Raw genomic sequence first — 14,673 nt, 5'->3', positions numbered from 1 at the left:
GAAAATATAGCTCTTTCTGAAAACCCTGAGGCCTGTGCCCCCTCTGGAGAGAGGGATAAAACACCGCCAGATCAGACAATGCTGGGGGTGAATTTCCCATTTCCCTCATGTGCTCTGGTTGTTCTTTGAAAATTTGTCTCCTATTCAGGGTAGCTTTATATATATATTTTTTTTTCTGACATGAGCCAATATTTATAACCATCCATTAGGATAATTAAAATGCCAACTAGTTTTATTCCAATAATATAAGAAACCTAAGTTCCAAGTTATAAAAATATTTTAGCACCTACATAAACACCTACCTATGGCTGATTATTTCTGTGCCAACTTGTACTTTCCTGTCTATATAATTTATCAGATCAAACATAGAAAATATTAATATTAAGTGCAAGATTAAATCCCCAAGCCATAAAAGTGAATATTTAACAATAAGTGGTCTTTTATATCTGAGGTTCATTCCATTCTAAAAATATAGCATAGTGTTTTAGAATCTACTATAGTTTAGTTGTATTGTAAAAACAATGTTGCTCAGGATAAGCTAAAGCCATTTGTGTTATTCTTTTTACATAACTATAAGATTCTTGGAGAGATAATATAGCATTCACTTGTAAGCCATAATTTTTCTTTTTACGTCTTGATATTTTGTTAGATTTAAACTGTTTGATTGTATTGAATTACAAGGTAATTTGAAAGCCACAGAGAGTGGTAGGTTGTATGTGTACATTGTCCGTACTAACCCAAGTGGTGTAATCTTTTGACAACCACTGCATATTGCTATCTTAGAGCTACTATAAAAGGTCAGTATTGGAAAAAGAATGTGCATGTTGTGTGTTGTAACAAGATAAACTAGGAGATTTAGAAGTCTCAAGAGTTCCAACTGAGCTGCGTAATTCATTTGGAGTATAAAAAGCATTGGAAAAATAAGCAATTGGATTGGCTCTTAGCAGAAGTATAACCACATTATATTGACAGGATTTGGAACTTGTTTGCCCAATCACTGGATAGATATTACTATATCTACATACAAATGTAAACAATCTAAAATGTTTTTCCATTCTATTATACAAATATATATTTAATAATTGTTGTCTGCTTATCATTTTCATTTTATAGGAACTGATTATAAAAGGACTACAAACTGTAGCACTATAAATGAGCATAAAAAGATCTAGCAGCTTTCAGAATACTGATTGCTTTAACCCATGCCTTATGGTGTGTACCAGCAAACTGTTGTTGCGGCTTAGCTGGAAAAAACAGCTGTCTTTACAGAAAAGTAATCATTTCAGAGAAAGGAGAAATGTTTCTGATTTGAGCAGTGACTGAAACACACAAAACTGCTTTTCCTCTTAAAGGTTTTTGGCATTTCTTAAAAGAAATCAGCTTCTCTGTGAGCAGCCAAAAATTAACACGTCTAGTGCAAGAACATGACATCAGAGGGACCCCAGGTTTCTATATGCTCTGATCCCTTTGCAGGATTGGGGCCTAAAATAGAATCATGTTTGAGTTCTTGCACAAGTAATAACTGTTCTGAAAATATTTTGCAACAATGAGGCAGTGTGTGCAATGTTAATGTGATATTGGTTTTAGATCACAAGGGAGTACAGTGAAAAATTCCAAATACAATTCTCTGTAAGGCTGCATCAGCAGAGAGGCAGTCTAGGAAACTAGAAAGTGGGAACTGGTTTCTCACTGAGGCGCTCCGAACCCATAAGAAACCTGTCATTCTTGTCAGTTCTGTCTCTTTAGGTACTGAAATAATGGGGCAAATTCAGTTAAACCAGAGTAAATCCATAGTAACTCCTCTGAAGTCAACTGAGCTATTCTAGATTGAGTCTAACAGAGAGTAGATTCTGGACTCACATCTTAAATTGTTGGTTAATTAATTGTTTTTTGTGAATAGGCTGCCCAGTTCTGCTGCTGTAATTTCTGCAGAGTTGGAATGACAGGATTATCATGTGGATAAAATAGACTCAAAAGAACAAAAGGTGGGGGCAGCAGAAAGAAAACGGCTACTCTGGCCTCTTCTTTTTCAACCATCTGGGAAATACAGGTTAATAAAGAGCAAAGTGCCCTGGGGAAGAGACCTCTGCAAATATAAATTCATTTTGAAGCCAGTATTTCTTTGAACAGCTCACGTTCTGGTCAAACACTTTTTTGTTTTATTTTGCCATTAAGCTTAAGGAATTTAAACAAAACATATAGTTTTTTGCATAAACACTGATGAGCAGCATCCAGACAAAGGACCTCTTGAAACTATAACCTGTTTATCCCTGGGCTCATTGTTATAATTGTATTTGAAGGAAAGGAAAACCTTCACTGTAATGAAGGAATCACCTAGCTATTTATAGTCTAGTAATAACAATGTGGAGGAATAGGAGTATAAAATAACATAGAAGAAATTTCAGTCTGCTGACAGATAACCCACAAGCAAGGGGGAAAAGAAGAGAGAAAGAGAAACTAATTTGCAAAATAAACTACCTGTTTCAAAATATACACTTACCAAGTTAGGTGCCAAAACTGTCCAACATCTATTAATGATCCATCACTATGGGATGGAGCAAATCAAGATTTGTGCTTGATTCATAAATGAATCTATCATTTTAAAAGGTACCAGGTTTCATTTAAAACTGGACTGGGGAATGGGCAAAAATTAAAAATACTCTCCTGATCCTCCAGTGGTTAATTGGTAATTGGCTTTGATTTCTGTGAGTGCTACTAAGTGCTCTGGCTGGGCAATCACAGTTTAAAATCAGCCAGTCATAGAAGATTTGGTGAGACCCCTCCATCTTGTGTCTTGGTGAGTCAGGACAAGTGGTAGAAAGAGAAACCTGGCCTGGGAGATCTTTAGTATTTGCAAGACAAATCCTGGCAAAGCAGAGGGGCTGGAATCGGGAGCACGGAAGGTATGAAACAATTGAGACCTAGTTTGTCACTGCAATTACATCATGTAATTTGTTTTCATGACTCTAAACTGCTCTGAAGAGTTCCAAGTACTTGTAGTCAAGTTTGAAATTTTTAATCCAATCAAAATAATGTGCAACAAACCAAATTCTTGGGACCCAATTCCTCCTAATCCTCAGAAAATAGCCCATACTTATCTAATCAAGCCCTAAACATGGATGGAAACTCCTTGCCTGTAACAAAGAATCAGCTGAAGATGGCTGTCAAAAAGTTTCCCATCCCCTTGTGTCCTTTTCCAAATACACATATAAGGTAATGCCCTGCACTTCCCCATTAATCTTTGCCTTTTCTTTTTACAAGTTAACAACCACTCAAATTTAGTCACCTATAAAAGTACTTAATCCCAGATCCTTTGCATAAAATGCACAGGGCAGGCTCTCTCAAGAAAACTGCAATACTTTTAATTAAAAATAGTATTTCCATTGCATGTATCAGAAACTAGCAGATTTTTTTCTGAGGGTTCCAAATTGTCCAGCACTAATACATATGCAGAGATGGAGGCTTGTCATTCTTTCTCCTGTGTTAGGAAAATTTGCTAAGCACTTAAAAAGCACAGGGAGTAGTACAGAAATACAATGAATGCAATTTGTCATAGACTGGAAAAGACACTTGTTTTAACAGAAGTGACAAATCAGTGCACACTAAGTTCCTCTAACTCAAATTCTTTACATACCATACATTTTTAGACAAAAGACCAAAGTCAGAGGTGATGTGTATGGTGGTCCAATGTTCCTTTATATTCAAGACCTATTCTCATTTTCTGATTACAAGAGAGTCTAACTATGTGTAACTTATACCTTCTGGCTCCTTGGTGTTTAAATTAAAGTAGGTGGTGTTATACTTCAAATTGCATATTCCTGTACTCCCGTTTATTGTTTTTCTTGCTACATTCCTCTCTTCTGACCCCTCAAAAGGCTGAATTACACCATATTAGATTCCTTTATACTTAGAGCATGGCTACACTTGCAGATGTAGAGCGCTTTGAGTTAAACCAGCCTTCGTAGAGCGCAGTAAGGAAAGTGCTGCAGTCTGTCCACACTGACAGCTGGAAGCGCACTGGCGTGGCCACATTTGCAGCACTTGCAGCAGCATTGGGAGCGGTGCATTATGGGCAGCTATCCCAGCATGCAAGTGACTGCAACGTGCTTTTCAAATGGGGGGGGGGTGGAATGTTACAAGGAGTGTGTTGTGTGTATGTGGGGAGAGAGAGAGTGGGTTTTTGGGGGGCTGACAGCATGTCAGCATGCTGTCTTGTAAGTTCAGACAGCAGCAGACCTCCCCCTCCCCCCTGCTCTCTCTCTCTCTCACACAGCATTCCACACTAATGGTTGCTTTGTCTTGGAGCAGATAAGCAGCCAGCTGTCAGAAACAGAGCTTTCAAAGGGCATATCCGCATTCTTACAGTGATTCAAAACAATGACAAGAGTGGACACTTGACTTAAGGGGCTTATGGGACGTTTCTGGAGGCTGATCAGAGCGCAGTAATGCAACACCTCGTTCACACTGACGCCCGGGACTTGTAGCCAAGGCGCAGCAAATGTTATTCCTCTCGCTGAGGTGGAGTACCAGGAGCGCTCTAGCTGCGGAGTCAGAGCGCTCTACGTGCCTTGCCAGTGTGGACGGGGAGTGAGCTAGTGCGCCCGGGGCTGCTTTAATGCGCACTAACTCGCAAGTGTAGCCAAGCCCTTAGACTCATGCTCAAATTCAGAAATGATGGGTAAGGAGGTGGAGGTTGTTACAGGTTGGTGAGTAGGAATGAATCTAGGTATGTCTAATAGAGTCTAAGTATGTCTCGTGTTACAAACGTTGATCATGGAGATGGAGAGGGGAGAACAGAAGGAACAGTAAATTGCACCAATTTAATGGCACATTAATCTCTAGACTCACCAATGTATTTATCCCCAAATCCATACAAATGGTATATCTACGCAGCAATCAGAGGTGTGATTGCAGCACATATAGATATACCCAATCTAGCTTTGATCTAGCTAGATCAAACAACAACAGCAGTGAAATCATGGCAGCAGGAACTTCAGCATAGTCTGTACAAGCTTGCCTGGAATCCTAGGCATGTATTCGGGAGCAGCTAGCCTGTGCTGAAGTCTGTGCTACTGTGGCTTCTCTGCGATTGTTACTTGAGCTAGTTCGGGTACGTTTACACATGCTGCAACTGCGCTTCTGATTACTGTGAAAACATACCCACAGACCAAACTCTTTTTCTTGGAGACGTTTTAATGCAGTACCTAGATGATTATTTTTTAAAGGTGAATATATAACAAAAATATTATTCTTGGAAGTAAACATTTTTTCCAAATGTAAGCCCAATGGCCAGAAGCACCAGAGGGGGAAAAAGCTCTGTATCCCATCTATTGGCAAAAAGGGAAAAGTGCTGCAATAGGGAGCTTTGTTTGCATAGGCTATCTACCTACAATTCCGACTACTGCTACTCGCTGATCCAAACAGTGAGTGGGGTTTGGTGAATGGGGGAAGTGGTGCAGCCATTGGACTATTTCTTGTGGGACACATTCTCACTGGCAGTGGGAAGGGAATTAGATGGACTACTGCCAAAGTTACTGGAAAGGAGCATTTTACTCTTTATTCACATATATATTCTGTTTCTGTGTTTTCTCAAGTTAATGACTATGTTCCCTTCCCACTAATAAAGATTTCCTTATTTGTCTAGTCTCCGAGTGCTTGCGAGTGGGGAAGTTCTGTCTGTACCCCAAGAGGGTGCATTTAGTTTTCCCTGGTTTCTAGGTTGGCAGCTCAAACCAGTTACATTATTGGTGAAGAGGGACCCTACATTTACTGAACCCAGCCCTTTTTGCTTCCATTAACCACCTGACAGAAGGATTACACAAATTATAACAAGAAGCTGTTCAAAAGAGAATATAAACATTGAACACCATGATTTGCTATTAGAGATATCCTTAAAACTAGGAGTGTGTTGATGAAGGTACTTTAGATGTTTCCAGTAGGGACAAAGAAAGTCTACCACAACATTTTCTTGGGCCGCAGACTAAACTCAGACAAGGAATCTACTTTAAATCTGCTGATATGGTAAGCACAAGAGGATAGATATTGGGCCAGATTCTCAGCTAGTGTAAATCAGCATATCTTCACTGGAGCTTTGCCGATTTATATCAGCTGATGATCCGTTTCATCATATTTAAGCAATGTTTAGTACCAGTGGGCTGTTTGACAAAGTAATAATCCCAGTCCCAAATGGGTAAACATTGATGTCATAGTATTGTGTTTTATCCAGATAAGGGAAACAAATTATTGCCAAATACAACAAGCTTTGTGGTGCCAGTCTGTCATGATTATGCATGTTTTAAGAGAGAAAACAGAAGAACAAAGCAAGAGAATTAACCACAAAGAGCAGTGCTGAAACAAGGTTATAATTTTTTTTAAAATATCAAGACCTTGTTTGGGCATTTGAAAGTTATTATTTTAAATAGATAAAATAATTATTTTCTAAATTTTGCACTGGAAATAGGAAAAAAGAAGGATGATTACATCAATCAGGAGTGGTATCACTTATTAGTTTCCCCCCCAACACACACACAAACCCCTCTAAAGGTGAAGATAAAGCTTCAAACATTATACTTCAAGACTGTTAGTGTTAAAAAAGCAACACAATGTTAGATATGCATGATATGCAGCGCAAAGGCTAAATTTCCCAAACAAGATATTGACTCATATTTAAACAACCATCATAACCTTAACTCTGCCTTATTACAATTGCAACCATGTGTATTTTCAGAAAATATTGCACTATTTTCATTTCTATAGCTGGGCTCAAGGACTCTGTTGGGGAGAATTTAGGAGGGCTACCTCTTTCCTTTTCCCAGCACCTCCAAAGACCTGAAACTTCAGCGCTGAGGGAAGAGGGAAATATGCCACAGATGCAGAACTCCCCCTTATACAAGCGTGTTTCTGTTAATGACTGAGAGGTGAACATGGAACCCAAAGAGTGGAACCTGCTATTTTGCCCCCAAAGAACACCTTGAACTTTACAATTTGACAGGGATTTTGGGCTTCAGTGAAAGGATTGTTTTAGGGAGATGGTAAATTGCCATAGAAATTGCTTCTCTCCTCATGTCATATTGTGGTGGTTGAGGCCAGCTGAGGCACATGAACTAATAGTGTTCCTACCCTCCTCCCAGATTTAAATGTGAGGAGGGTAGGAACAGCAAGTTACCAAAGAAGGGTCCGAGGCTTTGGCATTCTAACCCACGGATGGTACAGCAGAGTCCCAGTTTCCTGACTTTCTGAACACACTTTAAGAATTATTTTCCCAGGCTCTCTCTAACAGGTGTGCTGAATGGTGTTGGGTGGATTGAGGGGAAAGTTTTGGGCCACTAAATTGGAAAAGATAATTAATGTAGTCAGAAAGTCAACTAGAAATTTTGTATGTATTTTTACATTAATTTGAACATGCTCCTCAAGCTTTGAGAGCTACATTTTAAAAATCTAAATCAATGACATTTGGTTGAATTTTCATAGATTCATAGAGTTTAAGGCCAGAAGAAACCATTAAGTCATCTAATCTGACCTTCTGTATATCACAGGCCATTAAATTTCATCCAGATACCCCTACAGCGAGCGCAATAACTTGTGTTTGACTAAAGTATATCATATGAGAATAATGAGACGTGATCTGTGTCTTAATCATAGTCTGATAGGGTTTGCGCCGTATGAAAAAGAAAATAAACTAGTACACATTGGCTCAGGTCCTTTTATCCTTACTCATGTAAGAAGTTTAACTAAATTTATTGGGACTATTCAGGTGAGTAGGGCATATAGGGTTTGGCTCAGAGACAGAATTTTCCAAGGGAGGGCCCCAAACTTGCAATCTGATCCATAAGGAAGAACTGTATTGCCTTCGTCGAGTCCCACTGGAAGTCAAATGGGATTCTGCTAGAGTGCAGGCCACCCAGAAGGATCAGACCGCAGGATTGGAACCTACTTCTCATGATCTTTTATATCAGGTATAAGAAGAGTCCCTAGTGCACATACAAGAGAAAAAGTGAAGTTACTAGAAATTCAATCCTGATTTTTTCCAAGTACCAGTTCCTTGTCCCCGCCGGCATGATTCCACTCCCATCAGGATGACCTTGAATACACCATGTATGTGAGGTGCATAGGTGGAAGATGCCATTTTGTTTCTGTATAAGTGCCAAAGATATACAGAGCCACTGGGCCCAGATAGAGAAGTGCTTCCACTTGACAAAGTAAGAGTTTCATGTAGAGCCCTTTCTACTATTAGTAAGGACAGCTTGCACATTGTGGGAGCAGGAACATTCTCAATCTAACGCCCATCCAAATACCAAGCTGTGTGATAAAAAAGTTTCTGGGTTGGGATATCTGATCTTGCCATTCTCTTGAGTCAAAAGATCTGGAAGGAAAGGAATGCTGATTGGCAGTTGAGCTGACATGTGCATGGGGAACTGGAAACCAGAACTGCCTTGGCCATCTAGGCGTGATGAGAATGACTCATACTCTGTCATGTCAAATCTTCCACAGTATTTAAGCAAGCAGTGGGATAAGAGGAAAGGCATAGTTTAGGCGGTCTGTCCAAGGAAGTAGGAGAGCATCACCTGGAGAACTGGTCCTGAACTCCCCTGGAGCAGTATATGTTGCATTTCCTGTTTGTCTGAGTGATGAAAAGATCCCAGGTAGGGGTTCACCACTGAACTGTGTAATTCCCACTCATGGTTGGTGACAATGTACCTGCTGAGGCTGTCTGCCAGTAAATTATGGATTCCTAGGAGGTACACTGATGATAGGGTGATCTGGTTCTTGATACACCAGTTCCACAGATTGACCGCTTCCTCATACATAGGATTGGATCTCGCCCCTCCCTGTTTATGTAGAATATGATTGCCATATTGTCTGACATTATGAGAATGTAGTGAGATTGGATTAATGGTAAGAATGCTCTGCATGCTTCTCAGACTGCTCTGAGTTCCAGGTTTATGTGCATCAGGGTTTCCCAGGCTGTTGAAGTGCCCAGTGCTGTGTGACCATCCACGTGAGCCTCCTACCCTAACAAAGAGGCATCTGTGATTATTGTCCTGTTGGAAGGAGGACACAGGAAAGGAATGCCCACACACACTTATGCTGGATCCTCACACAAGATCAGAGAGTCCTTATGTTGATGGAGATTGTCACTACAATGTTCAGTCTGTGTTTGCTCAGTACATATACTGTTTGAAAGCAAGCCAGTAGGCAGCAGAGGTGGTGTCTAACAAACGGCTTTAGGTAAGTACATGACACCACATGACTCAAGAGTGCAAGGCCCACCTAGCCCTATGTCTGAAGGTTGTGTATCTACCAGTCTGCCCCTGGCTTGGAATCTGTCCATAGGGAGATCAGTCTTTGCCTTGACTGAGTCTAAGGTCACGCCTATGAATCTATTGTCTGGGTCAGAGTCAGGGTGGACTTCTCTATTTTCACAGAGACTCCTAGGGATGTTAGGAGATGGGGCAGTGATGCTATGATTTCTTGATGTGCCTTGCCTGTGAGAAGCCAGTCATCCAGACACAGGAAGATAGTGGAATCATCCTGTCTGAGATGTGCTGCTGCTAGAGACAACACTTTCATGATGACTCTGGGTGCATTTACAAGGCTGAATGGGAATACCGTGTATTGACAGAAGTTGTGGTCCACCACTAATCTGAGAAGAGTGAACAGTGATGTGAAAGTAAGCATCTTTCATATCAAGAGTTATCAACCATATGTCTTTTTCTAGGGTTGGTACAATTGATGCCAACGTGAATTTTATGTGGAATTTTATCTTGCAAATAAAGATACTGAGTCGTTGCACGTCAAGGATAGGCCTGAACCCTCCTATCTTTTTGGGGACTAGAAAATATTTGGAGTAAAACTCTCTTCCTTGTTATTGAGGGGTAACTGCTCTAATGGTCCCTATTGTAGGAGGGGTTCTACCTCCTGAAGGAAGATCTCCTCATGAGAGTGATCCCTGAAGAGCGACTGAGAGAACATGATGGTGTATCTAGAGTTGATAATATCCAACAGTCATTTGTCCATTGTTATTGTCCTCCAATTGTGGGAAAATCATGCTAGACATCAACCAAAGCAGATCTGGGAGTCAAGTGGAGATGACACCAGAAATGGTTTGAAGCTCTCGAGCGTCCCATCAAAAGTACCTTTTGGTTGGAGGGTGAAGTTGAGTAGCTGCAGTAGAGGTGGATGGGGCATTGTATCTGAACTTTTGTACCTGCTGCCTTTTGCGAGGTGGCTTCTAAGAGCATTGGTGGTAGAAGGGCAGATGTAAAGGCCTTGGCTTGTAAGACTTTTTATGGTACTTCCTCTTTGGGGCTGTCGTGTATATGCCCATGAAGGGGAGGTTTACCCTGGAGTCCTTCAACAAATATAAAGACTCATGTGTCTTCTGGAGGAAAAGACTGATTTTATCAAAGGGCAAGTCCTGCATGGTATTCTGTACCTCTCTGGGGAGCGCCGAAAGATGTAGCCAAGATTCTCGGTGTATCACTATAGCTGTCGCCATAGATCTTGAAGCAGTGTCAGATCAAACGGAACAGAGACGGGGGCCATCCAGGAGTCAGTTGTGGATTCTTAATCTAGACCACTTGGCTCCAGCACAAATTAGAGTTGCAAAGAACAGCTCTAACTTATGCCCTCAAGGTCTTTACATCAGTGGAGGACAGAAGGTAGTTCCCTCCCTCCCACTTGCTCACTCCCTCCCCTTAGCCTGAGGGTGAGATAGGGCTGGTGGGGGAGGTGGCTTCGCCAGCAGACAGATCCCCTAAACATGGAGAATTCTCAGTTGTCCATCTCCAGCCACTTGCCCATAGAGTCAAATTTGGAAAGGGCAAATTCATTTTCTGCAGACACAGTTTGCACCTGCAAAAACTGATCCTGCTTTTTTTTTTTTTTTTTTTTTGCACCTGTGATTAATGTGAACAAAACTCTCAACAATTGGAGGGCTAAGTACATGATTTGTGCCCACAAATATGGAGGATATAACAGGCCTCCTCAAAAATGTGGCATACACTGTAGTCCATAAAATGTAGTCCATCAAATTTTTAATAATCCAGGTTCCTGGGATATCAGTAGAGAATCCTTAATTTTACTAGCCAGAGGTTGCCATTATTAAGCCTCATGAAGTCAATGAAAATAGCCCCTTTTGAAGCAATACAAAAACTATCTTGCAGGTTGTCTGACTATGAACTATGCAAGTTCTTAAGAAAATTTGCAGGTTTTAAATGATTAGCATACAATACATCACATGCTTTCAATTTTTAGGGCTGGCTATCAGTAACAACCACCAATAGAAGATTCAGTTCATTCATGGTATGAAATGGAGATGTTTATATGAAACCCATGTGGCCTATTTAAATTTGCCCTCCACCCCCCAACTTGGATTATGAAAAAAATAGAAACTATTCTCTTGCAGCGATCGACTTTAATAAGGGTTGTTGAAAACGGGCTATTCATTAAAAGGGTGATGACTTCTTTTCTTTACTTTAACATTTAAAGTAAATTTAGTGCTGATGAAAGGTTCCAGACTAAAACCCAATATTAATTCTCGGAGCAGGAGCTCATTCAACAGAGGCAGCGACAGTACAAGACTTCTGTATTGAAATTAAATGAATCTTAACCCCTTTTCTGGAGGGGATACCTCTCATTCATACCAATTTAATCACTGGTCTCTCTGATGAGACTACCAATAAAGGTACCAATTAATGTCAACTGTGAGGTGGCCACCTGTACTCTTGGAACCAGGCCAAAACAGCCTACATATTTCATATAGGACATTGAACATAAGGTTACACTACTAATATGGAGCTGGAATCAAATTGGTAACCTAGAGGGGAAACAGCTCTGTCTCTCTATACCAATCTCTATGGCTATCCAGTTCTCTTTAGAGTGATGATTTTGTTTCCTCTACATGCATTACTCTGCAGGGGGGAAAAACCCTCTTCACCAGCAGTGGTAAAACCCAAGACTACAATGAGATTATTTTTACTTTAAAAATAAAAATAATAATATATTATTTTTAAATTTGTCATTTGCTGTAAATATACTCACATGTGGTAGTAATAGTCACATAATAAATTGTGAAAACATTTATCATACAACTCTGACCACATCACATTCAGTTTGCCCACTAATCCAGCTTTTCTGTATATTTGTAACATTCCAAACATCTGAGCAGCTTCAAACAACCACAGTTTGAAGTGCAAAGAGGGGAGGGGAGACAAAACGTGCTTTGGGATTCTCTGCTTAGTTACATTGGTTTTAAACCATTGCAACTCCATTGACTTCAGTTAATCCTGACCTACATTAGTGTAATATGAGAGGAGAGTTGGTCTGAAATTTCTTCACTAATACAAAGTTGGGAATCTCCCTACAACACCTCCACTATCGAAGGATATAAGGCCTGTGCTTTTGCCCCGCTAAACTGCAGGATGTCAGACCTAAACAACATCAACATGTACAGAAAATCTCTGCTAGTCATTTTTAGTGATTTCTTAAATGTATCTGTCACAGTTCAGGGTAACTGCACCTGTATTCCCCCCTCGTCCACAAGGGCACCCACTCTGGGTTCCTAGCTCCTCACCCACCACCTCTTTTGGGTGGAGACCCACATCTCTCCCTCCTGACCAAGAAATCTTCCAGGCTGCACAGTTCCCTAGGCACACTGTGATATCTCCAGAAAGCCAGACTGCCTAAAAGGCAAGCATCTGCACTTTGCTTTCTCTCTAGGGCAGGGCTGCCGGGGAGGAGGGGGGGGGGAAGTGGGGTAATTTGCTCCAGGCTCCGGGCCCCACAAGCCCTGGCCCGGCGGCGGTCCGGGTCTTCGGCGGCATTTCAGCAGCGGGGGGCCCTTCAGTGCTGCTGAAGACGCGGAGTGACTGAAGGGCCCCCCGCCGCCAAAATGCCGCCGAAGACCTGGACCGCCACCAGGTGAGTACAAGCACCACAGCTCCCCTGCTTTGCCCCAGGGCCCCTGAATCCTCTGGGCGGCCCTGCTCCAGGGCTATGAATGGCGTAATTGCCAGCAGTTACAAGTTGCCATACAACTCTTTCTAAGGAAGCACAAAAGCTTACCAGAGGTTACTCTGACTCCAGCCTTGGGCTCAGGTAGGTGTCAGTCTTTTCAACCCTTCCACGAGGCTTGGTCCCCTATTCCTTTGGACAGGGGTTCCCATCCATTTGACAGGTCAGAAAGAAGGCCCTGAGTCAGTTTAAACTCAGGATATTTATCCAATAGTCCTTTCTTTCTCTGTTGATCTCTGGAGAATTCAGTTTGAACTAGTATATGCAAGCCTCCCCAGCAAGGGACATCTCTCTGGGGGGTTGCAACCTGGCTGATTCCCCTTAATTACCACCCACTAGCTTTAATTCCTGGAGGAGCTGTGATAACCCTCCCCCATGGAGTAGAACATAATCATACATAAACAATTCATTTAAACAATGGACCTCAAAGATACTTAAACTTAATTCAATAAGGTCTCCCAAGGATATGCAGGAAATTGCCATATCTGTCACCACATCAGTAATCATTTCCTCTCCCTGCAAAACACGTGCAGTTGGACTCATAGTTCTTAGGAAGCCTGGGTGTGGAAGGATATGAAAGAGAGTACCAATTTTTTGCAAAATAAGTGTCAAACAGAATACATGTGTGTTGTGGTATAAAGGTTTTATAGGTATTACTTTGGGATGTCCTGCATAACTTATTAATTGCTTTGCCAATTTCAAGAATTATTGTCATCCCAAACCCATGCCATTCAAACCTTGGTACCACAACACACCATTAGGTGTTCTCTACATGTATCATAATAGCACAGGTTTATTACCAAGCCTTAGGTTCTAAACATTTCCCTACAGCAAAAAGTAAAAATAAATTTATATTGGGATGCTAGACTTTTGAAGAGTAAAAATTATGTCAAATAATCCCAAGAAATACATTAATTTTGATCTTACTAAACGTTTCTTTTTATATAAACAAACATGGAAATAATACTATATATATCAAAATATAAAAGTAGAGATGTTGCAGTTAAATAATATGAAAGTACAAGACCTGTTACTTTTACCCTATTGTCACATTCAGATCTTAAAACAATCTTTAAATATTAGGGATTAGGATGAGACCTTTGGCAGATTTTCCCACATCTGTTTATTGTGGGGTTTCTTGTGCCTTCCTCTGAAGAATCAGGTGCTGGCCATTGTCAGAGAAAGGATACTAGACTAAATGAACAGTGGGTCTCATCCACAGTGACAATTTCTATGTTCCTAACACTTTAAAGTCCCTCCCTACCCTATATAGAACACCCATACACTGTTCATTAATATTAATAATTCTCTCTGTTTATTAACACTCAAAATAAGAGTCCAAAACATAAATCCGTACTTCAACTGATAGCAAACATTTTGACTGTTAAATGGGCATACCTGGTACACATGCATTATTGTATCTGCTTTTGCCACTATAGAGAAAGCCCCCTTCCATGTTTTGACATCAGGGCAACACAGGTACACAGAACTCTCCTCCTTCCAAGTTCTGAGTCCACATGTTTCAGTGGATACACAGAGTTGGGAGGGCAGGAGTCCCACACTTATTGGCTATCTGGTTATTTAATAGCATGACTGTAGTGACACTAGCTCTTTAAAGGCTCCACATCACTATGATCTGAGAGCTGGTGGAAGCAGTTG

General features: G+C 40.9%; 1 protein-coding gene across 1 annotated transcript in view; it reads right to left on the bottom strand.

Moving 5' to 3' along the window:
- Nucleotides 1-14,673, bottom strand: part of LTBP1 (latent transforming growth factor beta binding protein 1) — a 320,752-nt gene that overhangs the window by 181,734 nt on the left and 124,345 nt on the right. The window lies entirely within an intron of this gene.

The sequence above is a fragment of the Emys orbicularis genome, chromosome 3, assembly GCF_028017835.1.
Source record: "Emys orbicularis isolate rEmyOrb1 chromosome 3, rEmyOrb1.hap1, whole genome shotgun sequence".
NCBI lineage: Eukaryota > Metazoa > Chordata > Testudines > Emydidae > Emys > Emys orbicularis.
This window is presented reverse-complemented; position numbering and strand designations above follow the sequence as displayed.